The sequence below is a fragment of the Lathyrus oleraceus genome, chromosome 5 (genome assembly GCF_024323335.1).
Source record: "Lathyrus oleraceus cultivar Zhongwan6 chromosome 5, CAAS_Psat_ZW6_1.0, whole genome shotgun sequence".
Lineage (NCBI taxonomy): Eukaryota > Viridiplantae > Streptophyta > Magnoliopsida > Fabales > Fabaceae > Lathyrus > Lathyrus oleraceus.
Window position 1 is genome coordinate 66,315,414 of NC_066583.1, and position 26,294 is coordinate 66,341,707.

The following is a 26,294-nucleotide window of genomic DNA, read 5'->3' on the forward strand; positions in this document are numbered from 1 at the left end:
TCCATTTTGTTAATCAAGTTTAGCCAAATATGAGTGATTAGTGAAAATGCACTTTTATGCTAAAATGGCCAATTAGCCAATTCACCCTCACTTATGCCAAACCAATGTAACAGTGGATTTTCTTTGTTGCAGCAAGTTTCAAATAACATTGGTGAGCTATTGCAAAAGGAATCATGTGAAAACAAGGCTTATTTCTCAAAATGCACTTTTTCCCTCCAAATTCAAAATTGCTTCACTTAAAAAATGAACTTTTTATGTGATGAGTTTTCATGAAATGTAATGATGGATTATGATAGTACATGTCAAATGGAGTTTGCTCAAAGAAACCTCACTCAATTTGGCCTTGTGAATCAAAAGTTATGCCACTTTGAAATTCAACTTTTTTGGACAATGATCAATCCATAACTTGCCAACCACACATGAGAAATTCATGTTCTTGGACTTTTTGGAAAGGTGAGAGCAAGATCTACAACTTTCATGTTGGACAAAATTTCATTTGAAGCATTTTTGGACATGTAATTTTGAGGAGAAAAACTTTCCATTTTTGGCAAATTTCAATTACAAGTCACTTTCTATTTTTGGAAAGTTTCCATCTGACTTTATTTTCTTCATTCTTGATGTTTGAAATGTCAAATTAAACTTGTTTAGACATGAATGAAGTGTCTCTAACTCTCTCCCACCTCCAAATCCCTCAATTCAGGCACAGTTGACCACAATTGACTTTTGTTGACTGATAGATGAATTGGCTGTGCATTGATCAACTTGAGCCTCAAACTTCTGATGAAATGGCTCAATGATGAAACCCTAGCTTCCATAAGCTCAATATAATGATATGATGATCCTCATATCCATTGAAAACCTCATCTCCTTCACAAGCCCTGATTGGCCCAATGCAACTGATTAGGGTTGACCAGAGGTCAAAACCCTAATCTCAAGGCATCTGATCAATCTCTTGGTGATGGCAAAACCATGATGATGATGATGTGCCATTTCAACCAAGAGGAAGCTCATCCCCTTGAGAAATCAAGAAACCCTAATTTGAATCACACACCCTCAGATGATTAATGATCCAGTCAATGAAACCCTCAGCTTGAATATCAACCTCCTATCTTCTGACCAAGACTTAGGAGGATAACTTGCACAATGTTGCCACATGATATGCAATATGCAATGACTAATGTCCTAAAGATGATATGCAATATGTTAAGCAAGTCCCAAGAGAGGAGGGCAAATTTTGAGGTGTTACACGGACCTACTAACGATTTATGCAATCCGACTTGTTCGCCTTTTTATACTCGACCTAGAAAAGCTCGGTCTTTGAGAATTCTAAGATGTATTAAAAAGTTATATCTCAAAAATGATTTTTATAAAATACTATTTGAAAAATAGTTTCAAAATTAAATAATTTAAAAATATTTAATATCTAATTTTTTTAAATAAAATAATTAAATATCTAAAATAATATTTTTAGAATAATTATTAAAAGTAATTTTTATTAATTTTTTTATTTACAATTTTTTAAAAAAGTAAATAGTATAAAAATCATTTTTTAAAAGCAAAACAAAACAAAACAATCTGACCTTTAATTTCTCTTTTTCAAACTCTAAAGATTGAAAATCCTCTCCGATTAAAGAATATAGTATAATTTTATAGATAGATCATCATGAGATGAAGACCCATACACTTAACTTCAGCCGCTACTTGGAATAAAGTTTCAAACCCAAAAACACAGCTCTCAAAACCTCACCATGCCAATTCACTCATCCAATCACTCCCTTACTTCATACACCACCGTCGTCGTCGTCCTCCTCCTCTTCCTCCAAACTTCAACTCCGATAATCAAAGCCCTCGCCGAAAACTCCCACGTCACCAATTTCCAATCACCAAACTCTATCCAGAATCCCTAGCGTGGGACCCTTCAAAACAACACTTCCTCGTCGGATCCCTCTGTCACCGCACCATCTCATCAATCTCCGACGCTGGCATAATCGAAACCCTAATCTCTGATACCTCTCTCCCCGAAAACGTCACCGTTGTAGGTATAACAGTCGATACACGCAACAACCGCGTCCTCGCTGTAATCCACGCCGTCAAACCTCTTCCTCCTTTCAACGCTCTCGCCGCCTACGATCTAAAATCCGGCAACCGCCTCTTCCTCTCCCCTCTCCCCACCGATGAAGAAGCCCTCGCAAACAATGTCGCTGTTGATTACAACGGCAACGCTTACGTCACGAACTCCATCGGCAACTACATCTGGAAAGTCAACGTGAAAGGAGAAGCTTCAATCTTCTCAAAATCGCCGAGGTTCACCGAACATCCGGTGGACCGCGACACACCGTATAGTTACATCGAGCTCAACGGTATTGCTTACGTCAGCAGCGGGGATTATCTCTTGGTGGTTCAATCCAATACAGGTAAGGTTTTCAAGGTTGATGCGGACGACGGTACAGCCAGGCACGTACTTCTCAACGAGGATCTCACGCGTCCTGATGGCGTCGTTTTTAGAAGGGACGGTGTCGTTTTGGGGGTTTCACCGCAAGCGAATAAGTTGTGGCTTCTGAAGAGTAATAATGGATGGAGGGAGGGTGTGGTTTATGACAAAATTGACCTTGAGAGTGAAGGGTACCCTACTTCGGTTGTTTCGAGAGGGAGGGATAAGATGTATGTGTTGTATGGGTAATTTTTGGAGGGTCTTTTGGGGAATTCAGAGAGGGAAGGTTTTAGAATTCAGGAGATTATGTCACCAACGGAGAGTGAGGGAGATAATGTTTGGCTTTATGTGATGATTGGATTTGGCATGGTGTATTTTGTGTATTGGAGGTTTCAGATGGGTCAGCTTGTGAAGCATATGAACAAAAAGATCAATTAATTATTTCTAAGTTTATAGTTTCTATTTCATGGTTATAACTTTTTTTGTTTTGTTTTGTTGTTATTGTTAGGTTCATAGAATCATAGGAGTGACAATTGTATCATTTTGATGTTTTATACCAAACTCTTATTAAGAGCTTAAGGTGGTTTATAAATTCTAATGCTCTGTATGAACGGGACAAAGGATGATTTACAGTAGTATAGTGAGATATCTTAATGTAATTTAAGAAACATAAGGATAAAAAGAGTAAGAATGGAGAAGAATAAATGAGACCTGTTATAGTATGGTGTTCTATTCCCCTGTTTTGATATGTAATACTCATGTTTCTTTTATTGTTTTTTATGCTGTAGTGGGATGGAGTCTATGATAAATGAGAATTTATATATTCTGCAGTATGGGGTTTTCATCTCAAGGGTCTAAGAAACTACATTGATGAGGTGATAAGCAAAGATCTGATTGTCTCAAAGTGCAATTTTGCCATTCTGATGGTGACCTTTTTAAACTTCACTCTGTGTACAAAGAATGGGAGGCTCTGCCTCAAGAGAGGAGGAATAAGTGGTGTTGGGAAAATAGCATCAATGCTAAATCTATGAGGAGATGCCAAGACACAGTTTTCGAGTTAGAATCTTTTCTAGAGCGTGAACATGGCTTTGTTGTTCCAAGTTACTGGCGTTGGGATCCTCATACATCTTCTGTTCATGATAAGAATATGAAAAAGGTTATACTGGCCTCACTTTCTGAAAATGTAGCCATGTTTTCTGGACGCAATCAACTTGGTTATGAAATTGCGCAAACTGGACAACATGTTCAACTGCATCCATCTTCTTCCTTGCTCGTGTTTGCTCAAAAGCCTAGTTGGGTGGTTTTCGGTGACCTTCTCTCAGTGTCTAATGAATATCTGGTATGTGTTAGTGCTGTTGAGTTTCAATCATTATACGACCTTCAACCCCCTCCCTCGTTTGATGTATCCAAGATGGAAGAACGGAAGTTGCAAACTAAGACATTGACTGGTTTTGGCACTATTCTTCTCAAAAGATTTTGTGTGAAATCCAACAGTAATTTGCTTGGTCATGTTTCACGTATTAGGAAAGCTTGTTTGGATGAAAGAATCTTTGTTGAAGTGAAAGTTGACGAGAATCTCATCCAGTTATATGCCGCTTCACACGATATGAATACAGCTACTATGTTGGTGAGTGATGTTTTAGAATACGAGAAAAAAAGGTTACGCACAGAATGTATGGAAAAATGTTTGTATCACGGGTCTGGTTCTGCATCACCTATGGCTTTGTTTGGGTCTGGTGCTGAGATAAAGCATCTAGAACTCGAGAAGCATTCCCTGAGTGTTGATGTGTATCACTCAAACATAAATGCAATTGATGACAAGGAGCTCCTGATGTTTTTTGAAAAGAATACCTCAGGTTCTGTATGTGCTGTGTACAAGTTCCCAGGAATGGGGAAGGATCCTCCAGATAGAGAAAAGTGGGGCAAGATAACATTTTTGTCCCCTGATGCTGCCAAAAGAGCCGTTGAGCTGGATGGAGACGAGATTTGCGACTCGAACTTGAAAATACTTCCTTCACAATCAGCTATGGGAGGGGATAAAACATTTTTATTTCCTGAAGTTAAAGCAAGAATTTTTTGGCCTCGCAGACTTAACAGAGGATTTGGCATAGTTATATGTGATAAAAATGATGTCAATATAGAGTGGTATACACCATTATCACCATGAGAATAACTTATGACACTTTGCATAACTTTCTATATAGTATTCTCATAGCGGGTCAATCCGGTATAAATATTACTCTTAATATTCATACCTATGTTTAAGACTTGATAACTTTTTATCCATGATCCATGAGATGTGATCACCAATCTACTAACATAATAGTCTCAATGCTTTAATGTTATCCCACTTCACAATAAAGCTCGACTACGGATACTTTAAGAATAGTGTCCTTATGTTTAATGTGCTCTCATGATTAAGTCACACTTAATACATTAAATGGATGATCTATTCCAGGGACTTTATTAATCAACCATAATAAAGAAAATGCCTTTTATTATTATTAAATAATTCGATACAAGTACCAAAAGTATTGGCCTCTAGGGCTTACACCAACATCATGTTGCCCCCTGACACCCTTCCAGAGACCGTTTCCGACTTATTCATATACTAGAGTAGAGTCACTATGTGATCAGATCCGACTTGCTTACGTCTTGTAACAATGTTCTCCGAGAACCGACCTACTAACGATTTATGCAATTCGACTTGTTCGCCTTTTTATACTCGACCTAGAAAAGCTCGGTCTTTGAGAATTCTAAGATGTAGAATAATATAAACATAATTATTGAAGATCAAAATATAATCGAAATACAATGTATTAAAAAGTTATATCTCAAAAATGATTTTTATAAAATACTATTTGAAAAATAGTTTCAAAATTAAATAATTTAAAAATATTTAATATCTAATTTTTTTAAATAAAATAGTTAAATATCTAAAATAATATTTTTAGAATAATTATTAAAAGTACTTTTTATTAATTTTTTTTACTTACAATTTTTTTTTAAAAATAAATAGTATAAAAATCATTTTTTAAAAGCAAAACCAAACAAAACAATCTGACCTTTAATTTCTCTTTTTCAAACTCTAAAGATTCAAAATCCTCTCCGATTAAAGAATATAGTATAATTTTATAGATAGATCATCATGAGATGAAGACCCATACACTTAACTTCAGCCGCTACTTGGAATAAAGTTTCAAACCCAAAAACACACCTCTCAAAACCTCACCATGCCAATTCACTCATCCAATCACTCCCTTACTTCATACACCACCGTCGTCGTCCTCCTCCTCCTCTTCCTTTAAACTTCAACTCCGATAATCAAAGCCCTCGCCGAAAACTCCCACGTCATCAATTTCCAATCACCAAACCTCTATCCAGAATCCCTAGCGTGGGACCCTTTAAAACAACACTTCCTCTTCGGATCCCTCCGTCACCGCACCATCTCATCAATCTCCGACGCTGGCATAATCGAAACCCTAATCTCCGATACCTCTCTCCCCAAAAACGTCACCGTTGTAGGTATAACAGTCGATTCACGCAACAACCGCGTCCTCGCTGTAATCCACGCCGTCAAACCTCTTCCTCCTTTCAACGGTCTTGCCGCCTACGACCTAAAATCCGGAAACCGCCTCTTCCTCTCCCCTCTCCCTACCGATGAAGAAGCCTTCGCAAACAACGCTGCTGTTGATTACAACGGCAACGCTTACGTCACGAACTCCATCGGCAACTACATCTGGAAAGTCAACGTGAAAGGAGAAGCTTCAATCTTCTCAAAATCGCCGAGGTTCACCGAACATCCGATGGACCGTGACACACCGTATAGTTACATCGGGCTCAACGGTATTGCTTACGTCAGCAGCGGGGATTATCTCTTGGTGGTGCAATCCAATACAGGTAAGGCTTTCAAGGTTGATGCGGACGACGGTACAGCCAGGCACGTACTTCTCAACGAGGATCTCACGCGTCCTGATGGCGTCGTTTTTAGAAGTGACGGTGTCGTTTTGGTGGTTTCACCGCAAGCGAATAAGTTGTGGCTTCTGAAGAGTAATAATGGATGGGGGGAGGGTGTGGTTTATGACAAATTTGACCTTGAGAGTGAAGGGTACCCTACTTCGGTTGTTTTGAGAGGGAGGGATAAGATGTATGTGTTGTATGGGTATTTTTTGGAGGGTCTTTTGGGGAATTCAGAGAGGGAGGGTTTTAGAATTGAGGAGATTATGTCACCAAAGCAGAGTGAGGGAGAAATTTGGCTTTATGTGATGATTGGATTTGGCATGGTGTATTTTGTGTATTGGAGGTTTCAGATGGGTCAGCTTGTGAAGCATATGAACAAAAAGATCAATTGATTATTTCTAAGTTTATAGTTTCTATTTCATGGTTATAACTTCTTTTGTTTTGTTTTGTTGTTATTGTTAGGTTCATAGAATCATAGGAGTGACAATTGTATCATTTTGATGTTTTATACCAAACTCTTATTAAGAGCTTAAGGTGGTTTATAAATTCTAATGCTCTTTATGAACGGGACAAAGGATGATTTGCAGCAGTATAGTGAGATATCTTAATGTAATTTAAGAAACATAGGGATAAAAAGAGTAAGAATTGAGAAGAATAAATGAGACCTGTTATAGTATGGTGTTCTATTCCCTTGTTTTGATATGTAATACTCATGTTTTTTTTTTATTTTTTTGTGCTGTAGTGGGATGGAGTCTATGATAAATGAGAATTTATAAATTCTGCAGTATGGGGTTTTCATCTCAAGGCTCTAAGAAACTACATTGATGAGGTGATAAGCAAAGATCTGATTGTCTCAAAGTGCAATTTTGCCATTCTGATGGTGACCTTTTTACACTTCTCTCTGTGTACAAAGAATGGGAGGCTCTGCCTCAAGAGAGGAGGAATAAGTGGTGTTGGGAAAATAGCATCAATGCTAAATCTATGAGGAGATGCCAGGACACAGTTTTCGAGTTAGAATCTTTTCTAGAGCGTGAACATGGCTTTGTTGTTCCAAGTTACTGGCGTTGGGATCCTCATACACCTTCTGTTCATGATAAGAATATGATAAAGGTTATACTGGCCTCACTTTCTGAAAATGTAGCCATGTTTTCTGGACGCAATCAACATGGTTATGAAGTAGCGCAAACTGGACAACATGTTCAACTGCATCCATCTTCTTCCTTGCTCGTGTTTGCTCAGAAGCCTAGTTGGGTGGTTTTCGGTGACCTTCTCTCAGTGTCTAATGAATATCTGGTCTGTGTTAGTGCTGTTGAGTTTCAATCATTATACGATCTTCAACCCCCTCCCTCGTTTGATGTATCCAAGATGGAAGAACGGAAGTTGCAAACTAAGACATTGACTGGTTTTAGCACTATTCTTCTCAAAAGATTTTGTGGGAAATCCAACAGTAATTTGCTTGGTCATGTTTCATGTATTAGGAAAGCTTGTTTGGATGAAAGAATCTTTGTTGAAGTGAAAGTTGACGAGAATCTCATCCAGTTATATGCCGCTTCACACGATATGAATACAGCTACTATGTTGGTGAATGATGTTTTAGAATACGAGAAAAAGAGGTTACGCACAGAATATATGGAAAAATGTTTGTATCACGGGTCTGGTTCTGCATCACCTATGGCTTTGTTTGGGTCTGGTGCTGAGATAAAGCATCTGGAACTCGAGAAGCATTCCCTGAGTGTTGATGTGTATCACTCAAACATAAATGCAATTGATGACAAGGAGCTCCTGATGTTTTTTGAAAAGAATACCTCAGGTTCTATATGTGTTGTGTACAAGTTCCAAGGAATGGGGAAGGATCCTCCAGATAGAGAAAAGTAGGGCAAGATAACATTTTTGTCCCCTAATGCTGCCAAAAGAGCCGTTGAGCTGGATGGAGACGAGTTTTGCGGCTCGAACTTGAAAATACTTCCTTCACAATCAGCTATGGGAGGGGATAAAACATTTTTATTTCCTGAAGTTAAAGCAAGAATTTTCTGGCCTCGCAGACTTAGCAGAGGATTCGGCATAGTTATATGTGATAAAAATGATGTCAATATAAAGTGGTATACACCACTATCACCATGAGAATAACTTATGACACTTTGCATAAATTTCTATATAGTATTCTCATAGCGGGTTAATCAGGTATAAATATTACTCTTAATATTCATACCTATGTTTAAGACTTGATAACTTTTTATCCATGATCCATGAGATGTGATCACCAGTCTACAAACATAATAGTCTCAATATTTTAATGTTATCCCACTTCACAATAAAGCTCGACTACAGATACTTTAAGAGTAGTGTCCTTATGTTTAATGTGCTCTCATGATTAAGTCACACTTAATACATTAAACGGACTATCTATTCCAGGGACTTTATTAATCAACCATAATAAAGAAAATGCCTTTTATTATTAATAAATAATTCGATACAAGTACCAAAAGTATTGGCCTCTAGGGCTTACTCTAACATTATGTTGCCCCCTGACACCCTTCCAGAGACCGTTTCCGACTTATTCATATACTAGAGTAGAGTCACTATGTGATCAGATCCGACTTGCTTACGTCTTGTAACAATTTTCTCCGAGAACCGACCTACTAACGATTTATGCAATCCGACTTGTTCGCCTTTTTATACTCGACCTAGAAAAGCTCGGTCTTTGAGAATTCTAAGATGTATAATAATATAAACATAATTATTGAAGATCAAAATATAATTGAAATACAATGTATTAAAAAGTTATATCTCAAAAATGATTTTATATAAATACTATTTGAAAAATAGTTTCAAAATTAAATAATTTAAAAATATTTAATATCTAATTTTTTAAAAATAAAATAATTAAATATCTAAAATAATATTTTTAGAATAATTATTAAAAGTAATTTTTTAATAATCTTTTTATTTATATATTTTTTTTAAATAAATAGTATAAAAATCATTTTTTAAAAAACAAAACAATCTGACCTTTAATTTCTCTTTTTCAAACTCTAAAGATTCAAAATCCTCTCCGATTAAAGAATATAGTATAATTTTATAGATAGATCATCATGAGATGAAGACCCATACACTTAACTTCAGCCGCTACTTGGAATAAAGTTTCAAACCCAAAAACACAGCTCTCAAAATCTCACCATGCCAATTCACTCATCCAATCACTCCCTTACTTCATACACCACCGTCGTCATCGTCCTCCTCCTCTTCCTCCAAACTTCAACTCCGATAATCAAAGCCCTCGCCGAAAACTCCCACGTCATCAATTTCCAATCACCAAACCTCTATCCAGAATCCCTAGCGTGGGACCCTTTAAAACAACACTTCCTCGTCGGATCCCTCCGTCACCACACCATCTCATCAATCTCCGACGCTGGCATAATCGAAACCCTAATCTCCGGTACCTCTCTCCCCGAAAACGTCACCGTTGTAGGTATAACAATCGATTCACGCAACAACCGCGTCCTCGCTGTAATCCACACCGTCAAACCACTTCCTCCTTTCAACGCTCTCGCCGCCTACGACCTAAAATCCGGCAACTGCCTCTTCCTCTCCCCTCTCCCCATCGATGAAGAAGCCCTCGCAAATGACGTCGCTGTTGATTACAACGGCAACGCTTACGTCACAAACTCCATCGGCAACTACATCTGGAAAGTCAACGTGAAAGGAGAAGCTTCAATATTCTCAAAATCGTCGAGGTTCACCGAACATCCGGTGGACCGCGACACACCGTATAGTTACATCGGGCTCAACGGTATTGCTTACGTTAGCAGCGAGGATTATCTCTTGGTGGTGCAATCCAATACAGGTAAGGTTTTCAAGGTTGATGCGGACGACGGTACAGCCAGGCACGTACTTCTCAATGAGGATCTCACGCGTCCTGATGGCGTCGTTTTTAGAAGTGACGGTGTCATTTTGGTGGTTTCACCGCAAGCGAATAAGTTGTGGCTTCTGAAGAGTAATAATGGATGGGGGAAGGGTGTGGTTTATGACAAAATTGACCTTGAGAGTGAAGGGTACCCTACTTCAGTTGTTTTGAGAGGGAGGGATAAGATGTATGTGTTGTATGGGTATTTTCTGGAGGGTCTTTTGGGGAATTCAGAGAGGGAGGGTTTTAGAATTGAGGAGATTATGTCACCAAAGGAGAGTGAGGGAGAGAATGTTTGGCTTTATGTGATGATTGGATTTGGCATGGTGTATTTTTTGTATTGGAGGTTTCAGATGGGTCAGCTTGTGAAGCATATGAACAAAAAGATCAATTGATTATTTCTAAGTTTATAGTTTCTATTTCATGGTTATAACTTTTTTTGTTTTGTTTTGTTGTTATTGTTAGGTTCATAGAATCATAGGAGTGACAATTGTATCATTTTGATGTTTTATAGAAAACTCTTATTAAGAGCATAAGGTGGTTTATAAATTCTAATGCTCTTTATGAACGGGACAAAGGATAATTTGCAGCAGTATAGTGAGATATCTTAATGTAATTTAAGAAACATAGGGATAAAAGAGTAAGAATTGAGAAGAATAAATGAGACATGTTATAGTATGGTGTTCTATTCCCCTGTTTTGATATGTAATACTCATGTTTTTTTATTGTTTTTTGTGCTGTAGTGGGATGGAGTCTATGATAAATGAGAATTTATAAATTCTGCAATATGGGGTTTTCATCTCAAGGCTCTAAGAAACTACATTGATGGGGTGATAAGCAAAGATCTGATTGTCTCAAAGTGCAATTTTGCCATTCTGATGGTGACCTTTTTACACTTCTCTCTGTGTACAAAGAATGGGAGGCTCTGCCTCAAGAGAGGAGGAATAAGTGGTGTTGGGAAAATAGCATCAATGCTAAATCTATGAGGAGATGCCAAGACACAGTTTTCGAGTTAGAATCTTTTCTAGAGCGTGAACATGGCTTTGTTGTTCCAAGTTTATGGCGTTGGGATCCTCATACACCTTCTGTTCATGATAAGAATATGAAAAAGGTTATACTGGCCTCACTTTCTGAAAATGTAGCCATGTTTTTTGGACGCAATCAACTTGGTTATGAAGTAGCGCAAACTGGACAACATGTTCAACTGGCCTCACTTTCGGTGACCTTCTCTCAATGTCTAATGAATATCTGGTATGTGTTAGTGTTGTTGAGTTTCAATCATTATACGTCCTTTAACCCCCTCCCTGGTTTGATGTATCAAAGATGGAAGAACGGAAGTTGCAAACTAAGACATTGACTGGTTTAAGCACTATTCTTCTCAAATGATTTTGTGGGAAATCCAACAGTAATTTGCTTGGTCATGTTTCACGTATTAGGAAAGCTTGTTTGGATGAAAGAATCTTTGTTGAAGTGAAAGTTGACGAGAATCTCATCCAGTTATATGTCGCTTCACACGATATGAATACAACTACTATGTTGGTGAGTGATGTTTTAGAATACAAGAAAAAGAGGTTACACACAGAATGTATGGAAAAATGTTTGTATCACGGGTCTGGTTCTGCATCACCTATGGCTTTGTTTGGGTCTGGTGCTGAGATAAAGCATCTGGAACTCGAGAAGCATTCCCTGAGTGTTGATGTGTATCACTCAAACATAAATGCAATTGATGACAAGGAGCTCCTGATGTTTTTTGAAAAGAATACCTCAGGTTCTATATGTGTTGTGTACAAGTTCCAAGGAATGGGGAAGGATCCTCCAGATAGAGAAAAGTGGGGCAAGATAACATTTTTGTCCCCTGATGCTGCCAAAAGAGCCGTTGAGCTGGATGGAGACGAGTTTTGCGGCTCGAACTTGAAAATACTTCCTTCACAATCAGCTATGGGAAGGGATAAAACATTTTTATTTCCTGAAGTTAAAGCAAGAATTTTCTGGCCTCGCAAACTTAGCAGAGGATTTGGCATAGTTATATGTGATAAAAATGATGTCAATATAGAGTGGTATACACCATTATCACCATGAGAATAACTTATGACACTTTGCATAACTTTCTATATAGTATTCTCGTAGCGGGTTAATCAGGTATAAATATTACTCTTAATATTCATACCTATGTTTAAGACTTGATAACTTTTTATCCATGATCCATGAGATGTCAACACCCGCAACAACCGCGTCCTCGCTGTAATCCACGCCGTCAAACCTCTTCCTCCTTTCAACGCTCTCGCCACCTACGACCTAAAATCCGGCAACCGCCTCTTCCTCTCCCCTCTCCCCACCGATGAAGAAGCCATCGCAAACGACGTCGCTATTGATTACAACGACAACGCTTACATCACGAACTCCATCGGCAACTACATCTGGAAAGTCAACGTGAAAGGAGAAGCTTCAATCTTCTCAAAATCGTCGAGGTTCACCGAACATCCGGTGGACCGCGACACACCGTATAGTTACATCGGGCTCAACGGTATTGCTTACGTTAGCAGCGAGGATTATCTCTTGGTGGTGCAATCCAATACAGGTAAGGTTTTCAAGGTTGATGCGGACGACGGTACAGCCAGGCACGTACTTCTCAATGAGGATCTCACGCGTCCTGATGGCGTCGTTTTTAGAAGTGACGGTGTCATTTTGGTGGTTTCACCGCAAGCGAATAAGTTGTGGCTTCTGAAGAGTAATAATGGATGGGGGGAGGGTGTGGTTTATGACAAATTTGACCTTGAGAGTGAAGGGTACCCTACTTCGGTTGTTTTGAGAGGGAGGGATAAGATGTATGTGTTGTATGGGTATTTTTTGGAGGGTCTTTTGGGGAATTCAGAGAGGGAGGGTTTTAGAATTGAGGAGATTATGTCACCAAAGCAGAGTGAGGGAGAGAATGTTTGGCTTTATGTGATGATTGGATTTGGCATGGTGTATTTTTTGTATTGGAGGTTTCAGATGGGTCAGCTTGTGAAGCATATGAACAAAAAGATCAATTGATTATTTCTAAGTTTATAATTTTCTATTTCATGGTTATAACTTTTTTTGTTTTGTTTTGTTGTTATTGTTAGGTTCATAGAATCATAGGAGTGACAATTGTATCATTTTTGTAGGTGTTTAATTGGCTGCATTGTATGGTAAAACACTAGCTGGATTCTAATGTCTTGACTGATGTAATGACATGTTGTGAAGGCGTTTGTGTAACTGCATTGTAGGTTAGAATATCTAACTGTACTCTGATGTCTTGACTAATGTCATGACATACTTGAGTAGCTTAATGCAGGATTAGCTAATACAGGATTTATTGAATGTCAAATTGGATGTGGTGACATTCATCCCTGTCAGCAGATACTGAGGAATAGAACAGTTGGTGTTCTGTTAGAGCTCAGTATTCATTTCCAGTCTGGTTATCAAGGAAGTACCAGACCTGGCATAAGGCCTACTATCTGAATGTCAAACTGGATGTTATGACATTCATCATGGACAGCATATACTGAACAATAGACAGAGTGGAGTTCTGCTACACTTCAGTATGTTTCTCAGTCTGTTCTTCAAAAGGTTAACAGAACTAACTTAAGGCTAAATGTGTAAATGTCAAATTGGATACTTTGACATGTATTAATGTAAGCTGCTATTGTAGAATGGACAGTTTGGTCCTGTACAGTTCAGCAAATTTGTACAGTCTGTTTTCAGGAAAAACAGACTTAGCATATGGTCCTTGATGTCAAGCTGAATGTTGTGACATTCATTCCTGACAGCATATGCTATATTGTAGGTTGTTTAGTTTTTTGTTTATGCTTTTTCTCAGGCTATTCTTCAGGGATTCAACAGCTGAGAGAAAATCCAGGAAATCAACAACCAAGCTACAATTAATGAACCTAACAAATAGCCTATTTGTTAGTAACCTAGATGTGGAATTTAGGGGAACTCGCGTGACCTTAAATTCAGGAGAATACAAGTGCAAAGGCCCAAGTACTGCAATATAAAAGGAAGTCGTTCCTTCATTCAGAACTGGGGATTTTGAGGCGTGAAGATTTAGTGTGTCCATCATACTTCACTGCTGTATTTTTGTGAGTCTTGTATTAGACGTATCTTGTAAACCAAGCTATTATCACGTAGATGATTGCTTTGGTATAGGGTGTTCATTGAGTTGTAAGTGTTGTGTCACTCTAAGCTTTTAAGCGTGAGTGCTGTGTATCTTGATTAAAGCTGTTAAGAACAATCAAGAATTGTTTGAAGTGTGACTTCAAAATTGTCTTTAATATTGATTAAAGGTAGTAATCACTGAGGTGATTGAGGGGGAGTGAGTAGGAACTCTGATCTTAGTGTAAGATTGAAATTGCATTGGGTAGGGATTAAGTGAAGAGTTGTAAACGGGTGAGTTTAGCTTTGAATTAATACTACTGATAGTGGATTTCCTCCCTGGCTTGGTAGCCCCCAGACGTAGGTCATGTTGGACTGAACTGGGTAAACAATTACTTGTGTTATTTACTGCACTTACTTTTAAGTTCTGCATAATTCTTGTCTGTGCAGAATTGGATGTCATAACAACCCATGTGACATCGAAAGTATGATAACTAGAATTTCAATTGGCATCAGAGCAGGCACCCTGCCTGTTAATTTCTGGGTGAGATCTAGGGAAGTTACTTTCTAGTACCATGGACAAGGATATAGGACACTCAAATAGACCACCCATGGTGGATGGCTCTAACTATGATGACTGGAAGCCTCGTATGATAGCCTTCTTAAGGTCTCTCGATAGCAAAGTCTGGAGAGCTGTCAACAAAGGATGGGAACATCCAACGAAGACAGGTAAAGATGGAGGTAGTGTGCAAATTCCTGAAGAAGAATGGGACAAGGAACAAGAGGCATTAGCCCTTGGAAATTCTAAGGCCTTGAATGCATTGTTCAATGGAATCAGTAAGAACATCTTCAGGCTGGTACACCACTGTGAGCTAGCTAAGGAAGTTTGGGATACCCTCAAGATAACTCATGAAGGTACTTCCAAGGTGAAGATGTCCAAACTTCAGATGCTGACCACCAAGTTTGAAAATCTGAGGATGAAAGAGGATGAGACTATTCATGACTTTCACATGAATATTCTTGAAATTGCAAACACCTCAGGTGGATTAGGTGAGAAAATGGCTGAAGAGAAACTTGTAAGAAAGATTCTCAGGTCCTTGCCTAAGAGATTTACTATGAAGGTCACAACCATAGAGGAGGCTCAGGACATCTGCAATATGAAGGTGGATGAGCTCATTGGTTCTCTCCAAACCTTTGAAATGGGCTTGTGTGAGAATGCAGAAAAGAAAAACAAAAGCGTAGCTTTTGTATCTAATGCTGAAGAGGAGTTAGAAGCAGGATATACTGGAGGTGATGAAAGCATATCAGAAGCCTTAGCCATGCTTGGGAGACAGTTCAACAAGTTCGTGAAGAAGATTGATCAAAGAGGTAGACCTAATGTCAAGAACATCTCGTCTGACATCAAGAAAAGATCAACTTCTGAAGAAAAGTTCAACCAAGGCAAGGGAATCAAGTGTCATGGTTGTGAAGGGTATGGACACGTCATAGCTGAATGCCCTACTTACCTCAAGATGCAAAAGAAGGGGCTAGCTATCACATGGTCTGAAGGAGATTCTGAAAGTGAATCTGAAGGAGAATCTGCTAAACATGTCACTGCACTAACCAGTGTTTGTGCCTCTGATGATGACTCAAGTGCAGATGAACTGACCTTTGATGAACTTGCTGCAGCTTATAAGAAGCTGTGTGTCACCAGTGCAGAAGTGCGGGTACAGGGAGAAAAGCAGAAGAAATTCATCAAGGAGCTGGAAGATGAGAGATAGAAGCATCTGACGGCCATAGAGGGTCTAAATGATGAGATAACCCTGCTGACCTCCAAGCTGAATCAGATGACTAAATCCATCAGAATGATGAATAAAGGAACTGACACCTTGGAAGAGATCCTAAAGGTGGGACAGAAGTCTGGAACCACATCTGGTTTAGGCTTTGGGAAAAGATCCTCAGCTGAACGCAAACGCCCAAAGGCTAAAGTTCAGAAATTCAAGCGGAGGTCACATCCAATGTCTCAACATCGGGGAGTCAGGATGAATAATCATCAGAAGAGGAAATTCCAGAGATGGAGTTGTCACCACTGTGGAAGGCTTGGGCATATAAAAGCCTTCTGCTACAGGCTTCAGGGCTACCCGAACCAAGTCCCCCATGTCAGGCCTAAGCATAAGACATATAGGCACCATGTCCCCAACAAGAAGAGACAATGGTATGCTAGGTTAGCTCACACAGCTCTAAGGGCTTCTACCAACGAAGACTGGTACTTTGACAGTGGATGCTAAAGACATATGACTGGGATGGAAAATCTATTGGTAGATATTCAACCTCACACTACCAGCTATGTGACCTTTGGTGATGGTGCTAAAGGAAAAATAAAAGGTGCGGGTAAGCTGGACTGCTCTGGAGTTCCAAAACTGAATAATGTGTTGTTAGTAAGAGGACTAACTGCAAACCTCATCAGCATAAGCCAGCTGTGTGATCAAGGGTTCTATGTTCAGTTTACTAAGGAGCTATGTATTGTGACGAATGGTGACAATCAGGAAGTTATGAGAGGATCCAGGTCCAAAGATAACTACTATCTGTGGGAACCTAAAGTCTCAAACTTCTCCACAATCTGCTCTCCAGCCAAGGAAGAACAGGAGGTGAAGCTGTGGCATAGACGCCTTGGACATCTCCACTTACGGGGAATGAAGAAGATCATATCCAAGGAAGCAGTCAGAGGAATTCCAAAGCTGCTTATTGATGAAGGAAGAGTCTGTGGAGAATGCCAGGTGGGCAAGCAAACCAAGATGTCACATCCGAAGCTGGGACATCCTATAACTTCTAGAGTTCTGGAACTGTTGCACATGGACTTAATGGGACCTATGCAGGTTGAAAGTCTGGGTGGAAAGAGATATGCATACGTGGTGGTTGATGATCATTCCAGATACACGTGGATAAGCTTTATCAGAGAGAAGTCAGATACATTTGATGTCTTCAAAGACCTGTGCATCAGACTCCAAAGGGAAAAGGACAATTGTGTTGTCCGAATTAGGAGTGATCATGGTACGGAATTCAAAAATTCCAAGTTTGATGAGTTTTGCTCGTCTGAAGGAATAAGTCATGAGTTCTCCTCCCCTATAACTCCCCAGCAGAATGGAATAGTTGAAAGGAAAAATAGAACTATTCAAGAATCTGCCAAAGCTATGATTCATGCAAAGAAGCTCCCTATGCACTTTTGGGCTGAAGCTATGAATACCGCGTGCTATGTTCACAACAGAGTCACCTTGAGAAAAGGAACCTCCTCCACTCTGTATGAAATATGGAAAGGCAGAAAACCCACTGTGAAGTACTTTCATATCTTTGGAAGTAAATGTTACATTCTCACAGATCGTGAACAGAGAAGGAAACTGGATCCCAAAAGTGATGAGGGTATATTTCTAGGATACTCCACTAACAGCAGAGCTTACAGAGTATTCAACTACAGGACCAATGTCCTGATGGAATCCATAAATGTTATTGTGGATGATAAAGAGGAAGGAATTGATGTCATAGAGGATGTTGAAACATTCCTTGACAGTTCAACAGACATTCCAGTCAAGTCTGAAGAAGTACAGGAACCTCCTCCTGAATGTGAAGTAGATGCAACCACCAAAATGCCATCTATCAAAATTCAGAAAGACCATCCTAAGGATCTTATCATAGGGGATCCCAATAGTGGTGTGACTACCAGGTCAAGGGGAATAAGCTCAAATTCCTGTTTTGTATCCAAGGTTGAACCAAAGAATGTGAAAGAAGCCCTGACTGACGAATACTGGATCAATGCCATGCAAGAGGAACTTGAGCAGTTTAAAAGGAATGAAGTATGGGAGCTAGTTCCAAGACCTGAAGGGACCAATATCATTGGTACCAAGTGGATCTACAAAAACAAGTCTGATGAGAAAGGAGTAATTACTAGGAATAAAGCAAGACTACTAGCTCAAGGATATACCCAAGTTGAGGGGTTGATTTTGATGAGACGTTTTCCCCTGTTTCCAGGCTTGAGTCCATCAAATTGCTGTTAGGTGTAGCATGTATTCTGAAGTTTAAACTGTTCCAAATGGATGTGAAGAGTGCATTCTTGAATGGCTACTTGAATGAAGAAGTCTATGTGGAACAACCTAAAGGGTTCTGTGATCCTAACCAACCTAAGCACGTGTACAAGTTGAAGAAAGCCTTGTATGGGTTGAAGCAAGCTCCTAGAGCATGGTATGAGAGGTTGACTGAATTTCTAACCTCAAATGGATACAGAAAAGGTGGGATAGATAAAACCTTGTTTGTGAAAGATGAAGAAGGGAAAATCATGATTGCTCAAATCTATGTGGATGATATAGTCTTTTGTGGAATGTCAGAACAAATGGTAAAACATTTTGTTCACCAAATGCAATCTGAGTTTGAAATGAGTCTGGTTGGGGAGCTGACTTACTTTCTTGGAATGCAAGTCAACCAAATGGAGGACTCTATGTTTCTCTCTCAAAGCAAGTATGCCAAAAACATAGTTAAGAAGTTTGGTATGGATAATGCTAGGCACAAGAGAACTCCTGCTCCTACTCATCTAAAGTTAACCAAAGATGATGGAGGGGCTAGTGTTGATCAATGTCTGTATAGAAGCATGATAGGCAGTCTACTATACCTAACTGCAAGTAGACCTGACATCTCTTATGCAGTTGGAGTGTGTGCTAGATACCAAGCAGAGCCTAAAGTGAGCCACTTGAATCAAGTCAAAAGGATTCTCAAGTACATCAATGGGACTTGTGACTATGGGATGCTGTACTCACATGGGTCTGAGCCTATCCTATCTGGGTACTGTGATGCTGACTGGGCTGGGAGTGCTGATGACAGAAAAAGCACATCAGGGGGTTGTTTCTTCTTGGAAGACAATCTCATATCTTGGTTCAGCAAGAAGCAAAATTGTGTATCCCTGTCCACTGCTGAGGCTGAATACATAGCTGCTGGAAGCAGTTGTTCCCAACTGGTTTGGATGAAACAGATGCTCACTGAGTACAATGTCACTCAAAATGTCATGACATTATTCTGTGACAATCTCAGTGCCATCAATATTTCCAAGAATCCCATCCAACACAGTAGGACCAAACATATTGACATTAGACATCATTTCATCAGAGATCTGGTGGAAGACAAGGTGATTACCTTGGTACATGTAGCCACTGAACTTCAACTGGCTGACATATTTACAAAGGCTCTGGATGCTACTCAGTTTGAAAACCTAAGGGGCAAACTGGGAATATGTCTCTCTGAGAACTTATAGCAACCAATGATGTTTGGAATGTATTGTTTAATATCTCTGCCTATTAAACAATTCAAACTATGCTTTGATTGGTCACCAGATCATAGCTATGCCACTTACAACAAGTGTGGCAACAAGAGGATAAGGAGATATCCTAACGTGAGGCGATTTATGCACCTGCAGGAGTTCAAGGACGCTGTTCATGCAGGAGTGGTTCTGGATGTCAGAAACAAAGTCATGGCATCTGACATGGTTGTACCTACTGTAAAGCAAAAGTGGGTGATTACTTGATCAAAGCTGTGATGCAAGATCAAGTGGGTGCTAACTTGGTTGAAACTGACAGAAAACCAAGTCTGTAATTCTGTCATTTGTGTGTTATTCTGTTCTTTTTCTGTGGTCTGTTGCTTTGGCAACATTTTTGACAAAAAGGGGGAGTAAAGGTGATACCCCAGGACAACAGATATTCATGATAGATTCAAGATTCCCTCCCCTGCAGCTGATGTGTGATGAAGTTTCATTTAACTTCTGTTTGTATGTGAAGTTTTTATTTAACTTCCATCTGTGTGAGTGTGCTGTCACTCTGAGTGTATTAGCTAGGTCTATTTCCTGCTAGATGTGTGATTTCCGCTGCTATGAACTCTGTTATGGGGATCAAAGTGTTTTAGCCAAAAATTTGCCAAAGGGGGAGTTTGTAGGTGTTTAATTGGCTGCATTGTATGGTAAAACACTAGCTGGATTCTAATGTCTTGACTGATGTCATGACATGTTGTGAAGGCGTTTGTGTAACTGCATTGTAGGTTAGAATATCTAACTGTACTCTGATGTCTTGACTAATGTCATGACATACTTGAGTAGCTTAATGCAGGATTAGCTAATACAGGATTTATTGAATGTCAAATTGGATGTGGTGACATTCATCCCTGTCAGCAGATACTGAGGAATAGAACAGTTGGTGTTCTGTTAGAGCTCAGTATTCATTTCCAGTCTAGTTATCAAGGAAGTACCAGACCTGGCATAAGGCCTACTATCTGAATGTCAAACTGGATGTTATGACATTCATCATGGACAGCATATACTGAACAATAGACAGAGTGGAGTTCTGCTACACTTCAGTATGTTTCTCAGTCTGTTCTTCAAAAGGTTAACAGAACTGACTTAAGGCTAAATGTGTAAATGTCAAATTGGATACTTTGACATGTATTAATGTAAGCTGCTACTGTAGAATGGACAGTTTGGTCCTGTACAGTTCAGCAAATTTGTACAGTCTGTTTTCAGGAAAAACAGACTTAGCATATGGTCCTTGATGTCAAGCTGAATGTTGTGACATTCAATCCTGACAGCATATGCTATATTGTAGATTGTTTAGTTTTCTGTTTCAGCTTTTTCTCAGGCTATTCTTCAGGGATTCAACAGCTGAGAGAAAATCCAAGAAATCAACAACCAAGCTACAATTAATGAACCTAAAAAATAGCCTATTTGTTAGTAACCTAGATGTGGAATTTAGGGGAACTCGCGTGACCTTAAATTCAGGAGAATACAAGTGCAAAGGCCCAAGTACTGCAATATAAAAGGAAGTCGTTCCTTCATTCAGAACTGGGGATTTTGAGGCGTGAAGATTTAGTGTGTCCATCATACTTCACTGCTGTATTTTTGTGAGTCTTGTATTAGACATATCTTGTAAACCAAGCTATTATCACGTAGATGATTGCTTTGGTATAGGGTGTTCATTGAGTTGTAAGTGTTGTGTCACTCTAAGCTTTTAAGCGTGAGTGTTGTGTATCTTCATTAAAGCTGTTAAGCACAATCAAGAATTGTTTGAAGTGTGACTTCAAAATTGTCTTTAATATTGATTAAAGGTAGTAATCACTGAGGTGATTGAGGGGGAGTGAGTACGAACTCTGATCTTAGTGTAAGATTGAAATTGCATTGGGTAGGGATTAAGTGAAGAGTTGTAAACGGATGAGTTTAGCTTTGAATTAATACTACTGATAGTGGATTTCCTCCCTGGCTTGGTAGCCCCCAGACGTAGGTCATGTTGGACTGAACTGGGTAAACAATTACTTGTGTTATTTACTGCACTTACTTTTAAGTTCTGCATAATTCTTGTCTGTGCAGAATTGGATGTCATAACAACCCGTGTGACATCGAAAGTCTGATAACTAGAATTTCAATTTTGATGTTTTATACCAAACTCTTATTAAGAGCTTAAGGTGGTTTATAAATTCTAATGCTCTTTATGAACGGGACAAAGGATGATTTGCAGCAGTATAGTGAGATATCTTAATGTAATTTAAGAAACATAGGGATAAAAAGAGTAAGAATTGAGAAGAATAAATGAGACATGTTATAGTATGGTGTTCTATTCCCCTGTTTTGATATGTAATACTCATGTTTTTTTTATTGTTTTTTATGCTGTAGTGGGATGGAGTCTATGATAAATGAGAATTTATAAATTCTGCAGTATGGGGTTTTCATCTCAAGGCTCTAAGAAACTACATTGATGAGGTGATAAGCAAAGATCTGATTGTCTCAAAGTGCAATTTTTCCATTCTGATGGTGACCTTTTTACACTTCTCTCTGTGTACAAAGAATGGGAGGCTCCGCCTCAAGAGAGGAGGAATAAGTGGTGTTGGGAAAATAGCATCAATGCTAAATCTATGAGGAGATGCCAAGACACAGTTTTCGAGTTAGAATCTTTTCTAGAGCGTGAACATGGCTTTGTTGTTCCAATTTACTGGCGTTGGGATCCTCATACACCTTCTGTTCATGATAAGAATATGAAAAAGGTTATACTGGCCTCACTTTCTGAAAATGTAGCCAGGTTTTCTAGACGCAATCAACTTGGTTATGAAGTAGCGCAAACTGGACAACATGTTAAACTGCATCCATCTTCTTCCTTGCTCGTGTTTGCTTAGAAGCCTAGTTGGGTGATTTTCGGTGACCTTCTCTCAGTGTCTAATGAATATCTGGTCTGTGTTAGTGCTGTTGAGTTTCAATCATTATACGACCTTCAATCCCCTCCCTCGTTTGATGTATCCAAGATGGAAGAACGGAAGTTGCAAACTAAGACATTGGCTGGTTTTGGCACTATTCTTCTCAAAATATTTTGTGGGAAATCCAACAGTAATTTGCTTGGTCATGTTTCACGTATTAGAAAAGCTTGTTTGGATGAAAGAATCTTTGTTGAAGTGAAAGTTGACGAGAATCTCATCCAGTTATATGCCGCTTCACACGATATGAATACAACTACTATGTTGGTGAGTCATGTTTTAGAATACGAGAAAAAGAGGTTACGCACAGAATGTATGGAAAAATGTTTGTATCACGGGTCTGGTTCTGCATCACCTATGGCTTTGTTTGGGTCTGGTGCTTAGATAAAGCATTTGGAACTCGAGAAGCATTCCCTGAGTGTTGATGTGTATCACTCAAACATAAATGCAATTGATGACAAGGAGCTCCTGATGTTTTTTTGAAAAGAATACCTCAGGTTCTATATGTTTTGTGTACAAGTTCCAAGGAATGGGGAAGGATCCTCCAGATAGAGAAAAGTGGGACAAGATAACATTTTTGTCCCCTGATGCTGCCAAAAGAGCCGTTGAGCTGGATGGAGACGAGTTTTGCGGCTCGAACTTGAAAATACTTCCTTCACAATCAGCTATGGGAGGGGATAAAACATTTTTATTTCCTGAAGTTAAAGCAAGAATTTTCTGGCGTCGCAGACTTAACAGAGGATTTGGCATAGTTATATGTGATAAAAATGATGTCAATATAGAGTAGTATACACCATTATCACCATGAGAATAACTTATGACACTTTGCATAACTTTCTATATAGTATTCTCATAGCGGGTCAATCTGGTATAAATATTACTCTTAATATTCATACCTATGTTTAAGACTTGATAACTTTTTCTCCATGATCCATGAGATGTGATCACAAGTCTACAAACATAATAGTCTCAATGCTTTAATGTTATCCCACTTCACAATAAAGCTCGACTACGGATACTTTAAGAATAGTGTCCTTATGTTTAATGTGCTCTCATGATTAAGTCACACTTAATACATTAAACGGACTATCTATTCCAGGGACTTTATTAATCAACCATAATAAAGAAAATGCCTTTTATTATTAATGAATAATTCGATACAAGTACCAAAAGTATTGGCCTCTAGGGCTTACACCAACATCATGTTGCCCCCTGACACCCTTCCAGAGACCGTTTCCTTCTTATTCATATACTAGAGTAGAGTCGCTATGTGATCAGATCCGAGTTGCTTACGTCTTGTAACAATGTTCTCCGAGAACCGACCTACTAACGATTTATGCAATCCGACTTGTTCGCGTTTTTATACTCGACCTAGAAAAGCTCGGTCTTTGAGAATTCTAAGATGTATAATAATATAAACATAATTATTGAAGATCAAAATATAATCGAAATACAATGTATTAAAAAGTTATATCTCAGAAATGATTTTTATAAAATACTATTTGAAAAATAGTTTCAAAATTAAATAATTTAAAAATATTTAATATCTAATTTTTTTAAATAAAATAATTAAATATCTAAAATAATATTTTTAGAATAATTATTAAAAGTAATTTTTTATTAATTTTTTTCATTTAATTTTTTTTTAAAAAAATAAATAGTATAAAAATCATTTTTTAAAAGCAAAACAAAACAAAACAATTTGACCTTTAATTTCTCTTTTTCAAACTCTAAAGATTCAAAATCAATCCTCTCCGATTAAAGAATATAGTATAATTTTATAAATAGATCATCATGAGATGAAGACCCATACACTTAACTTCAGCTGCTACTTGGAATAAAGTTTCAAACCCAAAAACACAGCTCTCAAAACCTCACCATGCCAATTCACTCCTTCAATCACTCCCTTACTTCATACACCACCGTCGTCGTCGTCCTCCTCCTCTTCCTCCAAACTTCAACTCCGATAATCAAAGCCTTCGCCGAAAACTCCCACGTCATCAATTTCCAATCACCAAACCTCAATCCAGAATCCCTAGCGTGGGACCCTTTAAAACAACACTTCCTCGTCGGATCCCTCTGTCACCGCACCATCTCATCAATCTCCGATGCTGGCATAATCGAAACCCTAATCTTCGATACCTCTCTCCCCGAAAACGTCACCGTTGTAGGTATAACAGTCGATTCACGCAACAACCGCGTCCTCGCTGTAATCCACGCCGTCAAACCTCTTCCTACTTTCAACGCTCTCGCCGCCTACGGCCTAAAATCCGGCAACCGCCTCTTCCTCTCCCCTCTCCCCACCGATGAAGAAGCCCTTGAAAACGACATCGTTGTTGATTACAACGGCAACGCTTACGTCACGAACTCCATCGGCAACTACATCTGGAAAGTAAACGTGAAAGGAGAAGCTTCAATCTTCTCAAAATCGCCGAGGTTCACCGAACATCCGGTGGACCGCGACACACCGTATAGTTACATCGAGCTCAACGGTATTGCTTTAGTCAGCAGCGGGGATTATCTCTTGGTGGTGCAATCCAATACAGGTAAGGTTTTCAAGGTTGATGCGGACGACGGTACAGCCAGGCACATACTTCTCAACGAGGATCTCACGCGTCCTGATGGCGTCGTTTTTAGAAGTGACGGTGTCGTTTTGGTGGTTTCACCGCAAGCGAATAAGTTGTGGCTTCTGAAGAGTAATAATGGATGGGGGGTGTGGTTTATGACAAAATTGACCTTGAGAGTGAAGGGTACCCTACTTCGGTTGTTTCGAGAGGGAGGGATAAGATGTATGTGTTGTATGGGTATTTTTTGAGGGCCTTTTGGGGAATTCAGAGAGGGAGGGTTTTAGAATTGAGGAGATTATGTCACCAAAGGAGAGTGAGGGAGAGAATGTTTGGCTTAATGTGATGATTGGATTTGGCATGGTGTATTTTGTGTATTGGAGGTTTCAGATGGGTCAGCTTGTGAAGCATATGAACAAAAAGATCAATTGATTATTTCTAAGTTTATAGTTTCTATTTCATGGTTATAACTTTTTTTTTTGTTTTGTTGTTATTGTTAGGTTCATAGAATCATAGGAGTGACAATTGTATCATTTTGATGTTTTATACCAAACTCTTATTAAGAGCTTAAGGTGGTTTATAAATTCTAATGCTCTTTATGAACGGGACAAAGGATGATTTGCAGCAGTATAGTGAGATATCTTAATGTAATTTAAGAAACATAGGGATAAAAAGAGTAAGAATTGAGAAGAATAAATGACACCTGTTATAGTATGGTGTTCTATTCCCCTGTTTTGATATGTAATACTCAAGTTTTTTTTATTGATTTTTGTGCTGTAGTGGGATGGAGTCTATGATAAATGACAATTTATAAATTCTGCAGTATGGGGTTTTCATCTCAAGGCTCTAAGAAACTACATTGATGAGGTGATAAGCAAAGATCTGATTGTCTCAAAGTGCAATTTTTCCATTCTGATGGTGACCTTTTTACACTTCTCTCTGTGTACAAAGAATGGGAGGCTCTGCCTCAAGAGAGGAGGAATAAGTGGTGTTGGGAAAATAACATCAATGCTAAATCTATGAGGAGATGCCAAGACACAGTTTTCGAGTTAGAATCATTTCTAGAGCGTGAACATGG

General features: G+C 38.8%; 1 protein-coding gene and 1 long non-coding RNA gene across 2 annotated transcripts in view; both read left to right on the top strand.

The window, feature by feature from the left end:
- The window catches only part of LOC127085082 (uncharacterized), a 99,179-nt gene that overhangs the window by 47,027 nt on the left and 25,858 nt on the right, over positions 1-26,294 (top strand). The window lies entirely within an intron of this gene.
- LOC127085087 (uncharacterized) lies at positions 2,760-10,712 on the top strand. Its single transcript, XR_007788923.1, has 2 exons — positions 2,760-2,820; positions 10,642-10,712. It is a non-coding gene; the product is annotated as an uncharacterized LOC127085087 (long non-coding RNA).